The sequence below is a fragment of the Heloderma suspectum genome, chromosome 6 (genome assembly GCF_057233095.1).
Source record: "Heloderma suspectum isolate Gila_16-S chromosome 6, 16-S_ref, whole genome shotgun sequence".
Taxonomy (NCBI): Eukaryota; Metazoa; Chordata; class Lepidosauria; order Squamata; family Helodermatidae; genus Heloderma; species Heloderma suspectum.
In genome coordinates, this window is record NC_139463.1 from 10,977,573 (window position 1) to 11,000,472 (window position 22,900).

Genomic DNA, 22,900 nt, shown 5'->3' on the forward strand with positions numbered 1-22,900 from the left:
ATCTCTTCAAGAAAAGCGGAGATCTCAAGGGAACGCTTTGTGCAAAGACGGGCATGATAAAGGTAAAAAAAGGCAGGGACCTAACAGAAGCAGATGTGATTAAGAAGAGGTGGAAAGAATACACAGAAGAACTATACAGGAAAGATCTGAATGTCCCTGATAGCCATGATAGTGTGGTCACTGAACTTGAGCCAGACATCCTCGAGAGTGAAGTCAAGTGGGCCTTAGGAAGCATTAGTAACAACAAAGCTAGCGGAGATGACAGTATTCCAGCTGAGCTATTTAAAATCCTAAAAGATGATGCTGTTAAAGTGCTGCATTCAATATGCCAACAAATTTGGAACACTCAGCAATGGCCGCAAGACTAGAAAAGGTCAGTTTACATTCCAATTCCAAAGAAGGGCAACGCCAAAGAGTGTTCAAACTACCGCACAATTGCGCTCATTTCACATGCCAGCAAGGTGATGCTCAAAATCCTACAAGCTAGGCTTCAGCAGTATGTGAACCGAGAACTACCGGAAGTACAAGCTGGGTTTCGAAGAGGCAGAGGAACTAGAGATCAAATCGCCAACATTCGCTGCATCATGGAGAAAGCAAGAGAATTCCAGAAAAATGTCTATTTCTGCTTCATTGACTACGCTAAAGCCTTTGATTGTGTGGATCACAACAAACTGTGGCAAATTCTTAAAGTGATGGGAGTACCAGACCACCTTACCTGTCTCCTGAGAAACCTGTACGAGGGTCAAGAAGCAACAGTAAGAACCGGACATGGAACAACCGAGTGGTTCAAAATTGGGAAAGGAGTACGACAAGGCTGCATATTGTCACCCTGCTTATTTAACTTATATGCAGAGTACATCATGAGAAATGCCGAGTTGGATGAATCACAGGTCGGAATTAAGATTGCTGGGAGAATTATCAACAACCTCCGATATGCAGACGATACCACCCTAATGGCAGAAAGCGAAGAGGATCTCAAGAGCCTCTTGTTGAGGGTGAAAGAGGAGAGTGCAAAAGCTGGTTTGAAACTCAACATTAAGAAAACGAAGATCATGGCATCTGGCCCCATCACTTCCTGGCATATGGAAGGGGAAGAAATGGAAGCAGTGACAGATTTTACTTTCTTGGGCTCCAAGATCACCGCAGACGGTGACTGTAGCCATGAAATTAAAAGACGCTTGCTCCTTGGGAGGAAAGCTATGGCAAACCTAGACAGCATAGTAAGAAGCCGAGACATCACCTTGCCGACAAAGGTCCGTCTAATCAAAGCTATGGTTTTCCCAGTAGTAACGTATGGCTGTGAGAGCTGGACTATAAGGAAGGCTGAGCGCCGAAGAATTGATGCTTTCGAACTGTGGTGCTGGAGAAGACTCTTACGAGGTCCCTGGACTGCAAGGAGGTCAAATCAGTCCATCCTCAAGGAAATCAACCCTGAGTGCTCATTGGAAGGACAGATACTGAAGCGAAAGCTCAACTATTTTGGCCACCTAATGCGAAGAGAAAACTCTCTGGAAAAGACCTTGATGCTGGGAAAGACTGAAGGCAAAAGGAGAAGGGGACGGCAGAGGATGAGATGGCTAGATAGCATCACGGATGCAATGAATATGAACTTGAGCACGCTCCGGGAGAGAGCGCAGGACAGGAAGGCCTGGCGTGCTATGGTCCATGGGGTCACCAAGAGTCGGACACGACTGAACGACTGAACGACAAAAGTAGCAACAGAGACTCCATAGCCCTGTTCTCTACTGTAGATGTTATATTTTCTCAACAAAACAGGTTTAGAAAATCTTTGGGTACATTAGACAAATGATAGGTTGACAGGTTAACCTTCAGATATACAGGGCTTGCATAGCCCAGTCTTCTCTCTTGATTGTAGTACCCTCAGAATGCACATGAGGATTGTTTGCTTGAAAATGAATGCACAGGACTTACATGGATGCTCCTCTTGTTTGAATCAGCGCTTAGGGCTCTGATATTCTGGGAGAATGAGGAAGAAGACTGTTGCTTTGAATTACTTGATTATATTTTTATCCCACTCTAAGCAACTTTACCGTTTTTTCCCTCTGGAAGTGCTTGCATATCTCGTGCAGTATGGTGGGTATATAATAAAGTGAAATGTAATTCTCTCAGGGTAACACGGCTACCCTGAATTGCTCTCATTTTGCGTGTTTCTCCCCCCCCCCAAACTCTCAAAGTTCCACCAAATCAGTGGTTTCCTAAAGAGTGAAATTGTGTCGAAGCAGTGTGCAATCTTTGCCTATGAGAGTGCATATAGATGTACACAGTTTTTTCCTACACAGTTATGATCTCAATTATGTATGAGGCAGAACTTAGTCATTAGAGTTGCATTGTTCTATTACATTTCCAGTAGCTAAGCAACCTCACCACCACAGCCCATATTCCCCTTTGAGTTGAGTCCAGACTCACCATTTGGGATTTGTTGCCATTGAAATCAAAGCATTGTTGGCATAATGATCTTTATAGATGCCACTGAATTGGAGAAGATGGAAATCAATGATATAGACTATAGATGTTCCTTTTTTAAAAAAAATAGTACTTTGTGTTTCTAAGTTACACCACAAGAGGGCAGGGTTCACCCAAAGGACAAGTGTTGTGGGCTTTTTGATAGAGATGTGTGAGAATCTTGTTTGGAACAAATCACTCGAAAATGCCCCTTTCACGACTCCAAATGCAAACAGAGTGCAAGTTCTCTGAAAATGTCCACAAATTCCTGAATTTTCGTGCACAGAATGTGCAACTTAAATGCACAATTTAAAGTGGAAATTTTTTAAATTCACATTTAAAAAAATGTGCACCTTTAAATATTCAGTTTCATGTTTTAATGGGGGAAAGTGCACACTTTTAAGAATGCACACGTTAAGAAATGCACACCTTTAAAAATCCACAACCTTCAAAATGTGTGCATTTTTTAAAGTGTGTATTTTTTTAAATTCCCATTTTCACATTTTAGGCAAAGGTGTGCACCTTTGAAAAGTGTGCACCTTTGAAAAATGTACACTTTTCCCTTTTGAACACCCCCCTGCCTAAACCCACCCCAGGGTGGAATCGAGAATGGGTGCGAGTCAAACTGAGCCTTGAAGTAAATTTTGGAGAACTTCAGCAAGCTCCAAAGTTCTGGTTCTCCCATCCCTAGCTTTTGAGCTAGTAACACTTTCTTTTTCTCTTTGTGTTTGTTTGTGTAGTCCTCACTCAAGTAAAGCGCTCATTCCTAAAGTTGTGACTTTTGGGAAGTTTCCAAAATTAAATCGTAGTCAAGAGTTATGATTTCTGCTTTTATAAGAAAGAGGAACTTTGCTCACACCTTTGTGAAGGTTCCGATTAAAGAAATGATGGTTTTGGAGCTCGGAAACCAAGAGGCTAACGTTTCATGTCATATTTTTTTTTTTTAAGTGAAATGTATATAACTGTGATGAGCAGGGATGGAGGAAGCATTGTATTTTAGGGCATCTCTGGTGTGAGTATCTGAGGCAGTCTTCCCCCATTTGTGCCCCAGACTGCAGCACTTTTACTGTGTCCCATGAGGGTCATTGAGTTCCAAGACCACCTCTATCCAAAATTTCATTTCTTGGTTACACGTGACACACAAAACCCAGAAATTGGTGTGTATATTGTTGGCAGGCTGAAAGACATTTTGCCCCAGTATTATTTGTTGTTTAAGAAACAGCCTGGCTCCTCATGTTTGTGTACAAGCATGAAGAGCTAATGGCTCTAGTTAGAACGGGTGAGGAGGTCCAGCAAGTGAACTGAATTAGCCACACTAAAAGGAGTGCCTCTCAATGGGAATGGAGGCACTTTAATCTGGCACTAGGTATGAATATCCCCAGTCACAGAGTCGTATACCCCCAAAGTTTGCATAAATAATTTTAAGGATGATAGTCAGGTGGAGATCCCAACCTGTTGGTGCAACGCTACAGGAAGATTCTGTTTTTGATTAGATTTAGCCTCTCCCGAGTAGATTTGGGCAGAGGAATCCACCACATTGGTGTAGAGTAGATTTGGGCAGAGGAATCCACCAAATCCACCACATTGAGACTATTGTTTGCTTTGGTGAGAGTTGTTTCTCTCCCTTTTGTTTGAGTTTGTTCAAAACTACTATATAAACTCTGGACTTCAGGTCCTCACGTTTCCATCATTTTGGTTCCATTGTTCCGTTCCTTCTGTGCTTTTCCAGTGATCCCCGTCAGACCGTTTGACTTTTGGATCCTTACCTGCTCACTGAAATTTGCTGAAATCATTTCCTATGCCATGGAATCTAAGGCTTTGTCAGAGAGCTTCATCAAACCTTCCCTGCCTTCCCCAGAATACCTAGATCTGGTAGCCCGAGTCCTGCTTCTGCCAGAGTGGAGGCTTGTATGCAGCAGCTTGGAGCTTTGCCCGAGGCCCCTTTCCTCCAAGGCAGCTGCAAAAACCTCTCCACACCCCAGCACCATCTTCAGGAAGGATCCAACGGGGTCCCTGGAGAAGTATCTTTCAAGTCCTAGCCTATCTTCTACAATTTCCCTACTAATTGTAGGCACCAGTGGAAAGGATCATGGCTGGGCTCCTGTTCTGTAGTCCACCTTGTTTCCTTCTGCACATGCAGAAGGAAGTCCCAGTATATTCAGCAGGGCTTACTCCCAGGTAAGTGTACATAGGATTGCAGCCTTGAAGTATTTATCTAGATTTAGCAAAGTAACTCTCTTGTGAAAGGGGGTGGTGGAGAGGAGGAGGAGCTTAGAAATTGATCTATATTTTACCTTTTGGGGGGACAGTAACATTTATTAATCTGTTAAATATGGATAAAGTGGGCCATTGACAGGTTGGCAGACAACCACAAAAGAAATTGGGTTTTGACTCTGCATCTACAAAAGCATTCTGCCCCCTTCTTGAAATGCATTTCTTACTGGTCTAATTGCTGTGCTGGTCCAGATGTTATCAACTGTATTTTTGTTAGATCAAATGCTGTAGACATCCGTTGTCCTACTGCTTCCTCATGGTGAGTTTTCACCACATTGTAATGCAAGGGTGGGCCACATGCAAGCCACATGTGGCCCCCACTGACTCCCCAGTGCCCTATAGCAGTAAATAGATGGGGAGTTGCCACCAGTGGCAGGAGTGTGGCCTGCAGAGGGTCCGAGAGGAGCAAAACGACTCCTGGACACCCCCCCCCCCGTTGCCCAACCTCGCTGTAATGCCTACATGTACCATATGATGTGGCATCATGTGAGTTTACCAAGGGTTGTAGCTAAGTGGTAGAGTCCTTGCTTTGCATGCAGAAGGTCCCAGATTCAGGGCATCTCTACACCAACCTAAAATCCTGCATTTAAAACAGGGCTTTCTGCTTCCGTTTTAAATGCAGGATCACAATGACTCCCTTTTTCACATGCTTCCTTTCTCCCCACCCCCTTCTCCTTCCTCCCCCCCCCCCCCGTATCTGAGTCTTTCGTTATCTTTCATCGATCTCGCTCCTCTTCTTGCCACTTTCCCTCTTTTCACAGAGGAAACTGAAACGGAACACAACGGGGTAATTTGATAGCTCATTATCCGTGATCTATTCCCCAATCTATTTCACAATGGAACAAAGGGCATTTAGTGCAGGCAATGCCTTGAATGATCATGGAGTCCTGTAAAGAGCTCGCAAACTTCTGTGAAGGAGCAATCTCAATAGCAGGATAAAAGCTCAGTGTGAAGGAGCCCTCAGTATCCAGCATCTCCAAGTAGGGCTGGGAAAGCCCCATGTCTGAAACCCTGGAGATCCACTACCTGTCACTGTTTACCAGGGTTGGCAACTTCGGGAGGTCAAGGGCCATTTGTGCCTCCTGGACACCCCTCCCCCACAGGCTGCCAGGAGACCCAAAAAGTGGCCATTGGCACATTTGGCAATGTGCCCTGCCCTGGGCACCATCACAAATTGGCTGCCATGGGAAGCGTGGCAAAAGACAAGTAACCTGCCCATGAGTACAAGGCAGAGGTGAGCTCTGAGCCCTGGCACACTAAACAACTCCTTTGAACCCACAGTTTTCAGCAACAACAGAAACCTATTTCACAGCAATCGCAGCTGCTAGGACAAAAATGTGTGTGTGTGTGTGTTTTAAGTGGGCAGTCTAGGGCACCTTGGTGGGTGGCAAAAATGGTGTCTGGGGTGGGGACCACCATGTTGCCTACCCCTGAACTATGCACTGTGTGAAGAAGTACTTTTATCTGTCCTGAATCTCCCACCATTCAGCTTCATGGGATCACCCCACTGGGTTCTAGTATTATGACAAAAGTATTATGAGAGCTCACGGTATCCACTTTCTCCACACCATGCATAATTTTGTACACCTCCATCATGTCTCCCCTTATTCACCCTTTTTTCCCTCCCAGATGTTGGACTCCAACTCCTATCCATGCTGACCAATGTTCAGAGGTGATGGGAATTGTAGTCTATCAACATATGGATGGCTGCATGTTCCCCACCTCGGATCTGGATTAGCCTGGAAAAGAATTTACTGTTCAAGAGTTCTGTGAACCTAATAGGCCTGCATTGTAAAGCAACGTGAAATGACCCATTAAAAGCTATTGCCTTACTAGCTTGCTTTTGATTCATCCAATTATGAACTTTAATTTGGCTGTTCTCAATAACTTTGTAAAGTGAGCCAATATGAAAATGGTATTTTTTGCACGTTTGTTTTTGCAGAGGAGGAAAAGCTGGAAGTTCATTGGAACATTCTGTGGGATAATCAGTTAGTTATGCCCAGATTATGTGCACGCTGGGACATCTGCTCTTTGTATTCTTTGGCTAACAAAGGGAGAAAGGCTATAGGTCACCTTCTCCCGAGAGTGTGAACGATCAGAATGAGCGAGACCCAGTCCCATGTGCATGATGCCTGCAGCCTGCTCTCCTGGACTGCTCTGTGATTTCAGGAATTTGGTTGAGAGGCAAAAGTGTCTGGACGAAGAAATATTTTACTGCTGTTAACTCCCACAGGGAGCAGCTAGCTGTGCTCAAAACAAAGAGGTCAGCAAAGCCCATCAGTAGAAACATAGTGCCTCAGAGGCCCTGGCTAATTTGATTCACATGTGTTTGGGCTTGAGGTTTGAAAAGGCTCTCTTACACAAAAATAAAATGGATATGATTTTTTCTCTCTTTCAAACAATGATGTGAGGCATCTGGAATCTGAATGGTAAAGGAATGAATAAGAATCAAGCCAACTGAAAAGAAAGAAAATGTTAAATTTAAAAACAACAACCTTCACTTAATTAGAAGGAGAAATAAGGCCGAAATCTGATGGGTGCTGTGTATAAATTCACACCAGTTGAACCATGGAAGATCATCAGCAGGCGTGTAGGTGGGGAACTGACAGTTATTTTCCTGGCTTCTGCACAAAAGTTGCTGTACACGCACAGAAAATGCAAGAACGTTTGAGGGAATATTAATGCAATTTTGTACTGGAATTACTGTTGGAGATGAGGGCTAGTGTTTGGTGTGTATGTAGTGTTCTCCGTTTTTGGCATAAATAAAAATATGATCTCATCTACAAAAGTTGCTGAATAGTCATCATTCAACCCCTTTAGGATAGAACTGAAGAAAGCATTACATCTGAGACTAGCCTACAGGCATATACAGAGAACGCACAGTGAAAATTGGGAAGAGTTTTGGTAGAGACAATTACTGCAAGGTGTGAATACTATTTTTCTTTATATGTTACTTCAATATGTATTGCTGGTGAAAGATGATGGATTCAAGGGATCTGGAGACCAAAAGCAAGTTGATAACTAGGGCCTGTTTTCATGGGTGATTTGCTGCAGATTTGGACTGCTTGGAGGTCCTTTGCGGCACATGACATCGTGGCCAGTCTGCAGCAACCCCGGAGTTCACCTGTGGGGAAGCTGCATTTTTGCAGAGTACTTTTACTCCATTTTTCCGTTTAATTCTGCTCCCCTGCAGTTCAGCTGCTGTGTGCCCATCCCTCCACTTTAAATTCTGTATGATGGGGGTGTTCCTAGGGGTGTGTCTTTCACCTGGCCATGACCTCCATAACCTAGGTAACTAGACTAACTAGCCTGCCTTTCCAACTCATCAGAGTGCTGGAGCGCTCTTCCATGCCTTTAAAAATGTGTTGTACTTCCTTTTCACCAGTGGGAGTAACTAGCCTCCATTTCCCGGTCTGGCTGCCTTGAGACACTGGGGCTACAGGCTCCCACTTCTGGCTGCCTCCTCTCGCTAGATAGCCAGTACTTGAAAGAGTGTGGCTCTGTTTTTCTCAATGGGAAAAAGACGCTGAAGATTCTCAAGGGGGAGGGGAGCAGGCAATAGAGGTTGCAGGCTGAGAATGGGTGAAGCAGCTAGATCGCTGTATTTACTCCCTGGAAGTGCACAACTGGGGTTTTTATGACTGGGCAACACAGGCTGCAGACTGTCAATGGGTGAAGCGGCTAGATCCTTGTATTTACTCCCTGGAAAAAGAGAAAGGGGTGGAAGCTCTAGTTCCCTGACTGTTGAGTGGAATGGAGTGAAATTGTGCTGGTGGGGTGCTTTCATGGGGAGCATTCAGATGCTGTCAGGGATAATAATGTGGTACCTGGTTGGAGCCTGGACAGGGGTGGGAAATAGGCCTCTCTCATTGGTTCAGTAGCACCTACTGGGTTGATGACATTCGGTTCTACTCCCCCAACCCAGAAGTATGTTGCTTTCAAGTGCTGTGTGATCTGTGAAAAGCAGATTTTTAAGGTGCAATACCCTCGGCTTTTCTTGCTTCATGTGTCCCTGACAGACCAAAGCTGAGTCCATCAAAACTTGGATAATAATCCAATGCGCTTCTCATTCTGTTGTCCTGAAGATCTGCCCCCTCCCCACCCACTCCAGTCTGCCTGAGTCAGTTTTAGTGTATCACAGGTTTACCTTACAAACTTTCTATTTCCTGTTGCCTAACAGGCATGGGGCTCTCTCAACAGGCAAATCAAAAGTCTCTCCTGTTTGTTGTAGCATGTTAAACTGCTGAGTAATGCAGCTGATAATTACTGTTTCTGCTGTTTGGAATTTGATACTGCAACAAAAAATAGCTGGCACAGTTATAATAGCTACAATTGGAGGTAGAAATACTCTATTGCCAGAAGGGACAGAACTGGGTTGCAAGTAATTCCCTCCAAATGTTGAGGGTGAGATGTTAGTTAACAGAAAGCATACAGGATTTGTGCAGTAGTCATTCTGAGTATTGCACCAGATCAAACCTAAAAATACAGATGGAAAGAAGACAATAATGGATTATAAATTAGGAAAGGATATTAAGAGATACACCTGTGCTTTATATTCTGCATCAGCTTCATCATTGATCAAGGGCTGTGATCAGCCTAGTCCGGTAATGTCTGTACAAGGATGCTAAGGAGGTGATTTTATTCAGGATAAAGTTTGCCCTTTGTTAAGGCTCCTGTTGTTTCAAACCCACAAGCCAGGAAATGAAACCAACCTTACTTCTTTTGTGGAAAATAGACAACTGTGAAGCTCTCCCAGAAGGTAGTCCTGACTCCTAAGCCACCAATTTTATGATTTCTGTGCTATGGAAACATTATTGGATTGGATCGGTGCTTAGAGTAGACCCACTGAAACTAATGGGACTTAAGTTAGTAAGGACTTAGTTACCTTATTGATTTCAGTGGGCCTACTCTAAGTATGACTAAGGCTGGATCCAACCCATTAGATTATAGTTTGTCCTCCTGTAAATCTTCATAGATTCCCCTCACAAAAGGCCTCAGCACATTTGATGAATCCACACACATATCCTTCCTAGAAACGTCTCTAAACAAAGGATATGCTCAGGCAGTTATAGACACCACAATCTGCATTCCTACACATTCCAGGGGGCATCTTCCCCTACACCACCCTTGTAATTCAACCTTATGTTAAATAGGTACATACAGAAATCACCTGGAGCATGCACGACCAGGTCCTCCAAGATTATTGATTGGTCAGTTTGAATTTTCCTTTCTGGGAGTTTATTTATTTATTGCATTTATACCCCACCTTTTTTCCTCTTGCAAGGAACCCAAGGCAGCTTACATTATCCTCCTCCTCTCCATTTTATTCTCACAACAACAACCCTGTGAGTTGCCCAGCCCCTATAGGAATACTTTTGTTTGTGAAATAAACAGGGTGGTGGTGGTTGGTGGATCTCTAACTGGCTGGCCAAAAGACAAGACTAAGCCATGCTATGGAGTCCCAGGTGGACTTCAAACTGCTTTGGTGAGTTAGAACACAGTCCTATCCGGATGGTTATAAACCTCCGAACTCGATTTTCACCTCTGTGCTCCTCCTACTCTGCATTTTGGCTAGATGGGCTTTTGGGCCCATCTAGCTGGGGCTCTGTGGAGCAGGAGGGAAGGAGGCTGGGGAGGCCTGGGGATACGCTGTAAGCCGGCATCCCCAGTCCCCTCACTACCCACCAGCATGTCCCTTTTCCTACCTGTCTATGGTAACTTTTGTGAGCTCTGGGGTCTCTGCACCAGCTACGAGGGGGAGGGGGTGGGGAGCTCAGAACCCTGGCTCCGAGGTCAGAGCACTCTCTCCGACTTCGGATCCAGGAATCTGAGACTATGGCCTATGGAACTATCCTATCCTATAGGTACTATCCTGTGGTGCCCCCAGACTCTGTCTAGGAGCCATAGAATTGCTCCCTCCCTCTTAGAATCCTGATAAGCAAGTTTTAGTGAGCTAGTTTGAGGTTTCATATTTTAAAAGCCACTGATCATTTCTCAACTTTTCTCTGGTTCTTTAAAAAACAACACTAACTTGGAAACTTGAGTTGATTTAGTTCTTTGCCTAGTCTGAAGGTTGGCCTCACTGGATTGGATTGCTCAGCAAACACACTGGCCTTTAAAAAGTTTAAAGAACGCTCTGGAAAAGGAGCCTGTCCTTCCCCATATATGAATGCTATAAGCCTGGATTTCCACATGTTCAAGCTATGAGTTATTAAATAAGAGTTAATAATATATGGGTGATGGTGACCTACCTCGGAGGAATATAGACCAAACATGTCCCACGGCTTGTCCTACTTACCAGAGTTGGAGGATCAGACACACCTATTTGTCATATAATGTATGCTGAAAGCTTGTTGGTTTGTGCTATTTAATGCTTTCAGACTTGTTTACCTCCTGGCAATGCACTGGGATAACAACCTGTCTGGTTCCTATGACAATTATATGCTTGCTTGTGTTAGCTACACAGGTGACTTCTAGATAGAATAGTACTACTATGATGACTAAACACCAAACATCTTCTGTTTAGAAGCAGATATATGAAGAGGAGCAAATATGTGTTCAGAAGCACATGTCACCAAGAATTTACCACACAGAAAAAGTGAACATGACTTAAGATGTGGATATTTTCTGGGCCAATTTCCATGAAGGCAAAAGGCTTTTTCCACACTGGCAAAAAGCATGATGTACAATTGCTCCACTGCAATGGGCAGCATATGCTGTTGTCCCACAGAGACAAAATATCTAGTATGTAAAGTTTGTGTATAGACTGCAGCAATGCTAAGGTAAGTGCTGTGACCCATATGCTGTTGCGATGCTGGATGCAGTCCTTTATCTGTTCCTTGCAGCTACCTTTTAGGTTTGTCAAGGTTCCACTTATGACCTGGACCCCCTGACCAACTCCTTAAGGATCCCTTGCCTTCTTTTAATCTCTCCCAAAAACAGGCTGTAGATGTGGGGTGATTGACACACCAGACACAGGGTTTAACCACAACAGTTTACTGGTAAATTTAAAGCTTGCAAATCACAGCTAAAGGTATTTACATAATACAGCTGAGTGATAAAAAAGGCATTAAAAGAAAATAAAGGTTGCAAATCGCAAGCTCCTTTCCCCTAGCTGTTCTTAGACTTTTCTAGGCTTCTTCTTCCCCCTCTCACTTCAGGCTTTGGCTGTGTCTGCTCTTACTGGCTCGCTTGCTCTCTTTATATACCCTCCTGCTTCAAAACTGAAAGTACTGCTTCAAACTTGAAGAAACGAATCTTACACTTAGCCAGAGAAATGAAACTACTCCTCTTAGAGTTACTCCCTCCCAACAGAAAACTCCAGGCCTCTAAGCCTGATCTTTTCCCCCTTTGCCTCTGCAAGCCTCAAACCTTCAGTAGGGTACAATACACCTGCATGTAAAAACCTGTGTTCATACACAGACTGTGCATGTTGGATTGCAACTGTAACATTTATCCCAAGAAGGGTACCCGCTTCAGGACACGAACTTAGAACCCAGAGACCACCCTCAATTTGAATTGGCAACTTTAAAATGGCTGATTCAAGGGAATTATAAATGTTACATAGGAGTGCAATGGCCAATCAACAAGTCATCAAGCAGCACAGTTGCCACCAGGGACACAAACCACACAAGAGTTGCACCTTGTGATTAGTTGATTGTGTGAAGCAGTTCACGAGAGATGGACTGGATTTAACAGTGTGACAAAATCTGCTAATTTTTGGTGTGCTGTAAGTTTTGCCTGACTCCTTATGAACGCTGTTTCATACAATTGACTAACCATATAGCACGGTGCCCATGTGGTTTGAGGCATTCACACTGGCAGGATAACAAATGAAATGGCTCTGATTTAGTCCTGTTTTAAATCCATATTCAAGTCCAGGCGATATTTGCATTGAATTTGCATTAATCCACTGAAAAGAGCTCTGAATGTTTTTAAAGTAATCAGAATCTTTGGACAAATCACATTTATAGCAAGACAGTGTTCATTCAGATTTTATGTACAGGAAAATGCTTTATTCATACACATCCACATTAGTTCTTAAGAAGCAGCTGTATTGTATTATATGGTGCTACCTCACATCACAATCAATGAAACCTAATTTCACTTCTTAGGTACAAGCTTCATTCCCTATAAACCACTTTCATACTGCCTAGTGAAGTACTCAGTTATGTTCCAATAATTGTGTATAACAAGATATGACATTTCACTTATCCACTTCAAGTGTTGCTAATATGAGACAAAAATGAATGCCTGATAAATTAATTCTCTATCACTTTTCATATTCCTACCTATTCTGAATCATGCATGCATAACCACAGCTTTCTTCCATGCAAAAATAGAAATGACAGCAATAATGCCTTCCCCGTGTTCCTTATACCTTAGAGAATGGTAAAAATGTAGTAAGCATGGATTTGTTTGTGACCCCTTTTCACCCTTGTGGTTCATATCCATGAGCATCCTAGTTTTGTGAATGACTCCACATGCAAAATGTCATCTTCTAGAATTAAAAGGGTTGACAGACATTTAGTAACTTCAGAAGGGTCATGCCAAAGTCCATTGTAACCTACCCAATGTCACATTCCTCCATCCTCCCCCTTCGTAATCAACACACTGCAAGAGACAAGGCTTCAGCCTCACTACTTTATTAGTGAACAACTAGCTTCTTTACAAATGCAGATTTTAGGAAACTCTCAGACTACAATGAAACAGCTAATCACACATCTATGAAAATAGAGGAGCCGAAGTAGAAGTTAGAGAAGTTGCCAGCAGTCGAGACAAGAACGTTTTGGCCTGACTAGCTGCGTAGGGATGCCCCTCCCTTAGGGTGGCTCCCTCCTAGGTGGGCTTTTGCGAGTGGCCAACCTGGCGGAGGGTCTGAGCCCCGCCTCTAACTTTTCCCGCTTTGCTCTGCAATGGACCCTAGCATCTCTCAAGTCACGCCCCTTGCTCACCTCCTCTTCCAAACCCTGGGTTCTCATGGTGGAGGGAAGGGCGTTCAGGCTGAGTTGTCTGTTTATCAAGGTCTTGGGAAGAAAGCCTTGCTGCATCTGAGCTCACTAGGGAGGGTACCTCCCCCTGTTCTGGCTGTTCCCATTCTGAATCTGAGCTGCCAGACATTTCCACGTGCTCAGATTCATTCCTGACACCCAAACCCAAAAGAAAGATGTATCTCTCAAATGCCTCATTGTCATGGTAATTGTCTTTTCACAGGGAGTGTCACCCAAGGGGAATTAAAATGCCTCCAGCCATTTTTACTACAGATGTTCTGTGTCAACAGTTATCTTTAAGGGCAGTTAAACTGTCTACTAAACTGGGAGCTCATCTACACCAGACTTTTACTCTGGTTCTGCTCGGTCCCCAAGTTGATCATGTCAGATGATGCACACCCCTCCCCAAAGCTAATGCAGTGTTTCTTGCCCTAAATCCTTCAAAACAAAAAAACAACCCACCACTTCTATTTGTGGCGGGTTTCCAGTCACAGTGGCTTCAGTGCAGTTTGGGAGCCCATGTGACCTCAGCTGGCTTCAGTGCAGTGATTTCTGGGATGGAAGACTTGTGTGGGGTGGGGGCTTATGTCTACCTGGAAGTAACTCTTTGCTTTGGGGATGGGAGTCAGCCATGCTGTTTTGAAAGGATGCTGTTTTGACCCTGTGCTCAGTCTCTGCCTTTCCCTTCAAATATTCTCTGTGTGGGGAGGGGAGCATAACAAGGCTGTTATGTATGGAAGTGAAAAGGTATGCAGAATCTTACTAATTTTAAAAGCTTCACTGAGTGCGAGGGGGGGGGGAGCAAGCCTCCTTACTTCTCCACAACTACCCATTTGATGATGTTCAGTTCTACTTCTTTTCCCCATGCAAATGATTTTTTAAGATGTATGCACCGCTTTACTGGCTACTGTTTGCCCTGGAAGGAGCTAATCCGATTTCATGAAAATCCATATTTAAATGGAATCACCTCAAAACCTGTTTCCATGTAGATTGGCTCTTGTTATCTTAGAAACAGTTATAATCCAGTGTTCTGAAGGTAGGTGGTTGTATGTTTATTTAGTTAACGTATCTCATTTCACCGAAAGGCAGTTTGCTGACTTGTTTTGGGATCAGAGAGTTCTCCCATGTCTATGGGAGAAGACAAGGGCTCATATCTCACATCAACATTTGAGTTTCCTTCATGCATTTGAAAGAAACTGCTTGGATCCTTATGTGCTGTGGAGTTGCACTAGTGCCTATTATCATATTTGAATTCCTTCTCAAAGCCTGCTTTCCCCATTGAAGTGAACAGGCGTATTCCCTTCCTTATTCCATATTTATAGTCTTTATCCTAAGCTTCTATTTTCTTCCCACGCTCCCATATATATACATACACACACACACCTCTGCTGTTTTGTCCCCTAGCAAAGGCTAAGGAGCCTAAGGATGCTGAGAGAAACCCTGAGCAACAATACACTCATGCACCGTATCCAACAAGCATTCATGTGACCTTTGCACAAAGGAATAGACCGGCTTTCACTGGGCACTTATCCCAGTCTTAGAGTGAAGAATGCTCTAGGTCTGGCTGAAGGTACAGAGACCTTTGCATAAACAACCACCTTAATATCAGTGACCTGCACAGAAACGTGCTCCAGCTGAGAGCTATGAGATATCATTGAGCTCTGGTGAGTGAGCATAATGTTTCTAGCACGCTGAACCAGAACAAATGCTGCTGAGTGTGAGCTGCTACAGTGCATATCTACTAATTAGATGTGAAAAGGCCAGCCATGTTATCAAGGCACACTATAAAGGTCAGAGGGAGTGCATGTGGTTTATTCCAGGAATTAGGGGGTTAGTTTTCATTTGTGCCTAAGAAAACTACTCCAAGTGGTTCTTTGGAAACTGAGAACCTAGTCTACAGGCTATCAGGAGCTTCCTTTAGTTGCTGATGGCCTATAATCTAAGTTTTCAGGCTTTTCCCCCCCAGAATTGACATGTATGCAAATAATATTCCGATGGCTTAATATCAGCAGAAGTCCTAGAACGTCCCTTCAATATGGCGCTACTTATGTGGGCCCTGCTTTGCTTCTACATGATAAAGTTTCTTGAAGGCCCCGTTCTACAAGTGCCCTGTGAAAGCTGGTCTATTCCTTTGTGCAAAGGTCATAGGAATGCTTGTTGGCCACAGTGCAAGTGTGTATTCCTGTTCTGTTCTTCAAAGACAGCTAAAAACAGATTGAGGTGGAGAGAGAAAGAAATGCTTCATTTTGAAATCAGTGGGAACTTTAAATTTAATTTGATAAATGGATTTTAAGGAACACCTTTGCAAAGTTATGCCTACACCCTTTGAAATGTTAATGGAATTTAGTTGAGAAAAACGAGTTGTTTTTGAAACCATGTCTGCCTTTCAGTCCAACTTCATTGCAAAAATATGAATCAAATCCACTCATTTTGCCTTATTGGTGACTCTTCCTCTTATCATAGTGCATAAAACAGTGACTCTCTCATGCCTCAGGGAACAACAGTTCTCTTTTCTACTTTGGGGAGGACAAAGAACAGCAAGTGAAGGTTGCACAAAGATAGTTTTTAGCCAAAATTCAGGGAAACATCCTGACTGTACTAGTAATTGAGAATTTTCTCCGTTACAATTGGTTAGATAAATCATATGGTGGTGTTTTCTGTTTGGGTTAATGCAAAAGCAAATACTCATCTGTACTTGAAAGCAGAATCCATGCTACCAGAAAAAAGAAAGGCCATTTTCATATGTGATGGCATACAGCTTAGTTGTGCGTCTCTTGTGTTGGTTGTGCCATCTGCAAACTTTGTTAATACAGAATAGAATGAGGAAAAGAAATCTAATCAATGTAGGCTTATAGATAAATTTAAGCCTTACGTGTGAACATCCTTAGTCGTCCTGATGCTGGTGGCAGAACCAACAGAATATTTGGATTTAAGGTAATACAGGTTCACTAGAGCCAGCAGAACACTGTGGATCAGGCTGATGGTAAAAAACTGAGTATCTGAATCCTATATTTAAAACCAAGAGACTGGTGATACATCAGGATACTAGTGAAGATCAGGAAGGATAAAGGACAGTTAAGAAAATGTTGGTCCTTTTATTGTTAGTCTGGTCTCTGGATATTTGTTTATTATTAGTGTTGGTGTTCTTGTTTCTTGGTGGGACTTTATATAGTCAGATAGTGTATAGGAAATGGAGGTGGAAGAAGTATGGCTACAGTTTTGACCAGTGATCTATAATACTGTTCATCCTCTCCCCCCGCCCCCCGCCCCCACCTCACGAATAACACCAACAAAATATCTTCAACAACACTGCCTTATAAATGTGGAATTCCATAGACTTCTGTTCCCTTGTCTGAAGCTTCTGCTGGGCACCAGAGTTCACGGGTATAAGGCATTTAAGACTTGTTTATCTGAAACTCCATTTGTGAAATGTAAACACGGAATTCATATATTTTCTCCCTTTATTCTTGTAATGAGCCTACTGGGTTGAGTGCAACGTATGCCCAGTAGCAGAGCCCGGGCATAGTTTCATGTCGCAGACTCAAAAGACCAATCAGCGTTCCCTTCACAAAGACCTTGGTAAAATTACCCCCATACAGTCTCTCACTGTTGGAAAACGTGTGCATTTTGTACTGCTAAAAAGCAGCGATGACCATTCTAGACGCTATCATGCTCACATTGAAATGTGCTTTTTACAGCTATTAGTAAAACATGTTTCACAGTTCCCTTGTGAGGCTAAGGAATAGAGTAACTTTTAGCTAATAGAGAGGGACAATGGATATTGGGCGTTTCCAGATGCTACATTTGCTCTACACCATGGGAGTAAAATTAATGCCTTCTGCACAGTATTATAGTCATTCTGTCATATGCCTGGTGTGCTTCCCAAACAGGATTTTTAAGTCTTTGCTGTATTACCTGCTACTCTAAATGATATCCAAAATTGGAAATGAAAAATGTAGTGGAAGTTTGTAAATATATTTCTACCACACTTCCCAATGCTGATAATTTGTGGAGATGCAGAAAGACCTACTGGTATGGGTAGACATTTTTGAATAGATGTCATCACCAGAGCATAATGGGGTGCATTGCAGTTGCTCTACCACAGAATAAAACCTAACTTAGTTGTCTAGGCAGAACATTACTCCCAGTTCTTACTAAACCTGTCCTTGTTGGTGGAGAGTTTATCCAACGCCTTGCAAGCAGGAAGAGAATATAATATAAGAAAATATAATCTTGGAGCATGCATAGCTCTGTTCACTTTGCAGTTTACCGAGAATTCCAAATGACAGTAATGAGAGCTGCTTGTTTCTGTAGAAGAAAATGACAAGTTTCTTCCCTGTGTTGTAACTGCTTGGATTATTCTTTCCCTTCAACTAGCTGATCTCGTCATAGGATGGGAGTGTCTAAGGACATGTCTGTTCTATAACAAGCAATTTACAGATGCTCTGTAGGTCTTTTCTTCACTTACTCCACTCTCTCAACCCCCCCCCCCCATTATCAGGGGTTTCCTTGAATGTCATAAATTACAATTTATATCACTTTGATATATCTTTTTAATATCTCATAGACTTATACCATTGCTGTAGCTCAGTGGCAGAGCAGAAAATCCCAGGTTCAATCCATGGTATCTACAGGTATGGCTGGGGGAGAATCTTGCCTGAAATTTTGAAGAGTCATTGATAATCAATGTAGACAGTCCTACACTAAATGGACCAATGGTCTCACTTGGCTTAATAGGAACATAATAAGAGCCATGCTGGATCAGACCTATTCCAGCACTCTGTTCACACAGTGGCCAAACAGCTGCCCACAGGAAACCCACAAGCAGGACATGAGTGCAACAGCGCCCTCCTGCCCATGTTCCCCAGCAACTGGTGTACATAGGCATACTGTCTCTGATACTGTAGGTAGCATATAGCCATCAGGACTAGTAGCCATTCTTCTCCAAGAATTTGTCTAATCCCCTTTTAAAGCCATCCTAACTGGTGGCCATCACTACATCTTGTGGTAGCGAATTCCATAGTTTGTGCTGTGTGAAGAAGTCTTTCCCTTTATCTGCCCTCCCACCAATCAGCTTCATGGGATGACCCCTTTGGGTTCTAGTATTATGAGAGAGGGAGAAAAATGTCTCCCTATCCACTTTCTCTACATCATACATAATTTTGTATTTTGCTTAAAACAGCTTCATATGCTGTTCAGATCACAAAGTTCACAGCTACTTTCTCTCCCCCTCCCAACATTGAATTTACAGAAATTTCGAGAATGGGTTCATTGTCAGGGGAACAAGGATCAGTAAACCTATGCTGACAACTGGGTTGTCTCAAATGTTTGTCTGCATACTGGGGCAGGGCTGCTGTTTTAGCTTAAAATCTTACATGATATTTTTCTATTTTACAATTATTTTTGTGCTCTCTATTGTGAGCCCTTCAGGGTGCTTTTGTTCTGAAAGGCAGCATTAAAACACTGAAACAAATAAATACATTTTAATACCTTCCCAGGTTTTATTGGAAAAAATTCCCACTCTTCAAAGTATGGGAACTTGAGTTGGGATACACAGTGGTATTTACACACAGTGGTATTTGCACACACGTGCACACACATACGTGCACACACACACACGTGAGTGTGTGTGTGTGTGTGTGTATAGGTATATCTGCTCTTGATCAGCTTCCAGTTAAATCAGCTTCAACTTATCTTGACCTGTGCAAACTCACATTGTAAACTATTTTTTCAAAAGGATATCTGGCTTGAGCAATATGCCCCTGTGGACCAGCTGTCCTGTGGCTTGTATTTGCTCTGGGTATTGTATGAAATTGCCATCTCTATTTTAGGCTGTATTTTTGTTAAGTTGCAAAAACAAATTATGAAGTTGGGTCAGGCTGCCTTCCAAAGATGCCAGCAGGACAAGGAAAACAGAATATCACGAAAGACAATTTGTGCAGGGTTCACTGGTTTAAAATGCACCCCTTCATTGATGGACAAAGAGGAAGAGAAAAGGGTTTTTTTTAGCTATCACTTTTTTGTGTGGTATTAAAACTGCTTAGGAAATTGAAACAACTCAGACATAAGCTTGTAGGTGGCTGTGGATTTTTGTCAGATGCATCATTTCCCTTTGCCAAATCGACATGTTCCTCAGAGAGCCAAAAACATACACAAAAAAACACCGTTATACTGAAAATAAGGCAAATGTTGGCTGAGTCAAGAAAACTCACTCACAATCTAAACACAATCTTGCACTGTGGTTATTAAATGCGTGTCAAATGGGATTGGCTCTGTTTGGGGCTGAGTCAGGACTGATTTCCCTTGCATAACCGCTTAACCTGAAATAGTATTTGAATTCTCACAAGCACTGTTTCTAAGGAGGAAGGTACAACTCTTTTACTTTTATGTCTTGAAAACTGGAGGATTTAAAAGAACATAAGAAGAGCCATGCTGGATCAGACTAAGGGTCCATCTAGTCCCTCATTCTGTTCACACAGTGGCCAACCAGCTGCCCACGGGAAACCACAAGCAGGACATGAGTGCAACAGCACCCTCCCACCCACATTCCCCAGCAACTGGTGTACAAACATACTGCCTCTGGTACTGGAGGTAGCTTATAGCCATCCAGACTAGTGGCCATTGATAGCCTTCTCCTCCAGGAATTTGTCTAACCCCCTTTTAAAGCCATCTCAATTGGTGGCCATCACTACATCTTGTGGTAGTGAATTCCATAATTTAACTATGCGCTGTGTGAAGACGTACTTCCTTTTATGTGCCTTAAATCTCCCATCAGTCAGCTTCATGGGATGACCCCAGGTTCTAGCATTTTGAGAGAGGGAGAAAAATGTCTCCCTATCCACATTTTCCACACCATGCATAATTTTGTACATCTTCTCCACCTTCAATAGTTGTGTCCCAGGGAGACTTAGGTGTAGAGCTTCTTACTGTAGAGCTGTTAAAAGGCACAACTTTTGGGTCAGGAATTAGCATTTGGGTACAAAAGCTTTCCCAATACCATATTGAAAATGAATGGAGAAATGAATTTTAAAAGTCTCATCTTGTTGGCATGTGATCAATAGTGCTTGGCACCTGTGTCTTTTCATTTTCACCTGTAAGTACAAAGAGGCTTGACAAGCCAGTGTAGTGTAGGGGTTAGGGTGTCAGACTAGGATCGTGGGGGAGATTCGGGTTCAAATCCTGAATCTACCATGAAGCTCATTCAGTGATCTTTGACCAGTCACTGTTTCTCAGCCAAACCTATCTCACAGGGTTCGTGCAGAGATAAAATAGGAGGAAGTGAGGGATGAATCATGTATGCCACCCTGTGCTACTTGGAGGAAGGGCAAGATAAAAATTTAAGAAAGAAAGAACTTGACCCAAAAAACCCAAGGTTGTGTATTTTTCTTATGTGTAATACAAAAAAAAGAGAGAGCCTTTCCTCTGGAAGTGAGAAACTCTTTCTATAGACAGGGAAAGGGGAAAATGAGGCACACACTCACTCTAGACACTCTAACATGCTCTGTAGTCTGCAGGACTCAGGGACATTTATTTTGGCCCTCTTGAGCATGGCTGGTTTTCAGTGGATGGTGTGTGGAGCAGGGGTGGGCAACTTGTGGCCCTCCAGATGTTTTTGCCTATAAGTCCCATCAGCCCCGCCCAGCTTAGCAAATGGTGAGGGCTGATGGGAGTTGTAGGCCAAAACATCTGGAGGGCCACAGTTGCCCAACCCTGATGTACAGGAAAATTGGTGGCAGTGTTGGGAGGGATTGGGGGTGGGAGTGGTTAGGGCATCAGTGGGTTGCATGGTTTGCCAATATATGTTCTAGACTAGAGTCTTACACTGGGCAGAGGCTATGTTTTGAACATATATTAACCTTTAGTCATTATTAATTGTAGCTTTATTTTTTACTAGTAGCCAGAGAGCCACAAACCAGAGCCCAGTGAAATGTCTTAAACTTAGAATGGAAGAATTGTTAGCCCAGGAACTGAACTCTACCTGAACTGAATGGAGGTCACTGTCCATCCATACAAAAACCCACTCCCGAGTGCCCCATGTTTTCTTAATTTCAGCAGTACAATCAGAGGTGGGGTGGGGGATCATTTTGTTGCTGCTCTAGTTAAACAACTGGAAGTAAAAGATCTTTGTTGATCTATGGTGAATCACCCAGTGATCTACCCTTAGATCCAGATCTACCTTCTGCTCACCCTTGATCTACACTGTAATGCGCTATAGGTTTTTTTGGGTGGTGATGAAGCCTCTGGCAGTGATTGTCTGAGTTGTTCTATCACAGAGAGGGGCAGGGCAGGCAGAAGGACTTAGAGTATTTCTGCACCAGCCTAAAATCCTGCAAATTTACTGGGGCTTTCTGCTTCTGTTTTAAATGCAAGATCATGACGGGCTCCCTTTACATGCGCTTCCTTTCTCCCCCTTTCCCCCTTTATCTGTGAGTTCTATATGTTCCATTTATACAGCCACTAGATGGCACTGTGGTCTGGCTCCTCTTATTGTGCAATCCTCTTTTCACAAGGGAACTCAATTTGATAGCTCATTATCTCTGATCTTTTTTAAAAATGGCAATAGATCAAAGGAAATAGGGGGCTCTGCTAAAGAATGGTGGAAGAAGATATGGTCCAGAGGCATGAGGAGAATGGAGAGCCCAGAGCAAGGAAAGAGGGTAGAAAAAGTGTAGAGAGGATATATGCATATATCAGAAAATGCAGAAATGAGGAAGGGCACATATTGGTTAGAAATAACCAGCCAGATTTATAGCTGCAGATCTCTAACTGCATTGTACCAATTAACTCATGTTAAAGACCAGACTTTAGAAATGCAATGGCCCAGCGAGAAGAAGGATGGAAGGCACTTTTATGCTATGAGTGGCAGATGCATACATATGCGTGCTGCAGCTTTGTACAACAAGATACACGTAGCTTCAATACTTCTGCCTTTATTTAGCACAAATTTATAACCTGATAAGAAAAGGCCTTAAGGTGTGAGAATAGCATGTATAAAGAACATAATCCATTTTCCTTGCCCTTCCCTTGTTTTCTTGTGCTTCTTTTCTCCTAAAGATTGGGGCAGTGCCCACCAAGGGAATTGTGACATTAATGAAACTGGAAGGCATTTCCCCAATATTTCTTATCAAAGTGCATTCTGAGAGGGCAAACTACCAATCTAACTGTTCTAACTT

General features: G+C 43.0%; 1 protein-coding gene across 1 annotated transcript in view; it reads right to left on the reverse strand.

The window, feature by feature from the left end:
• CLMP (CXADR like cell adhesion molecule) overlaps positions 1–22,900 on the reverse strand; it is a 77,816-nt gene that overhangs the window by 21,843 nt on the left and 33,073 nt on the right. The window lies entirely within an intron of this gene.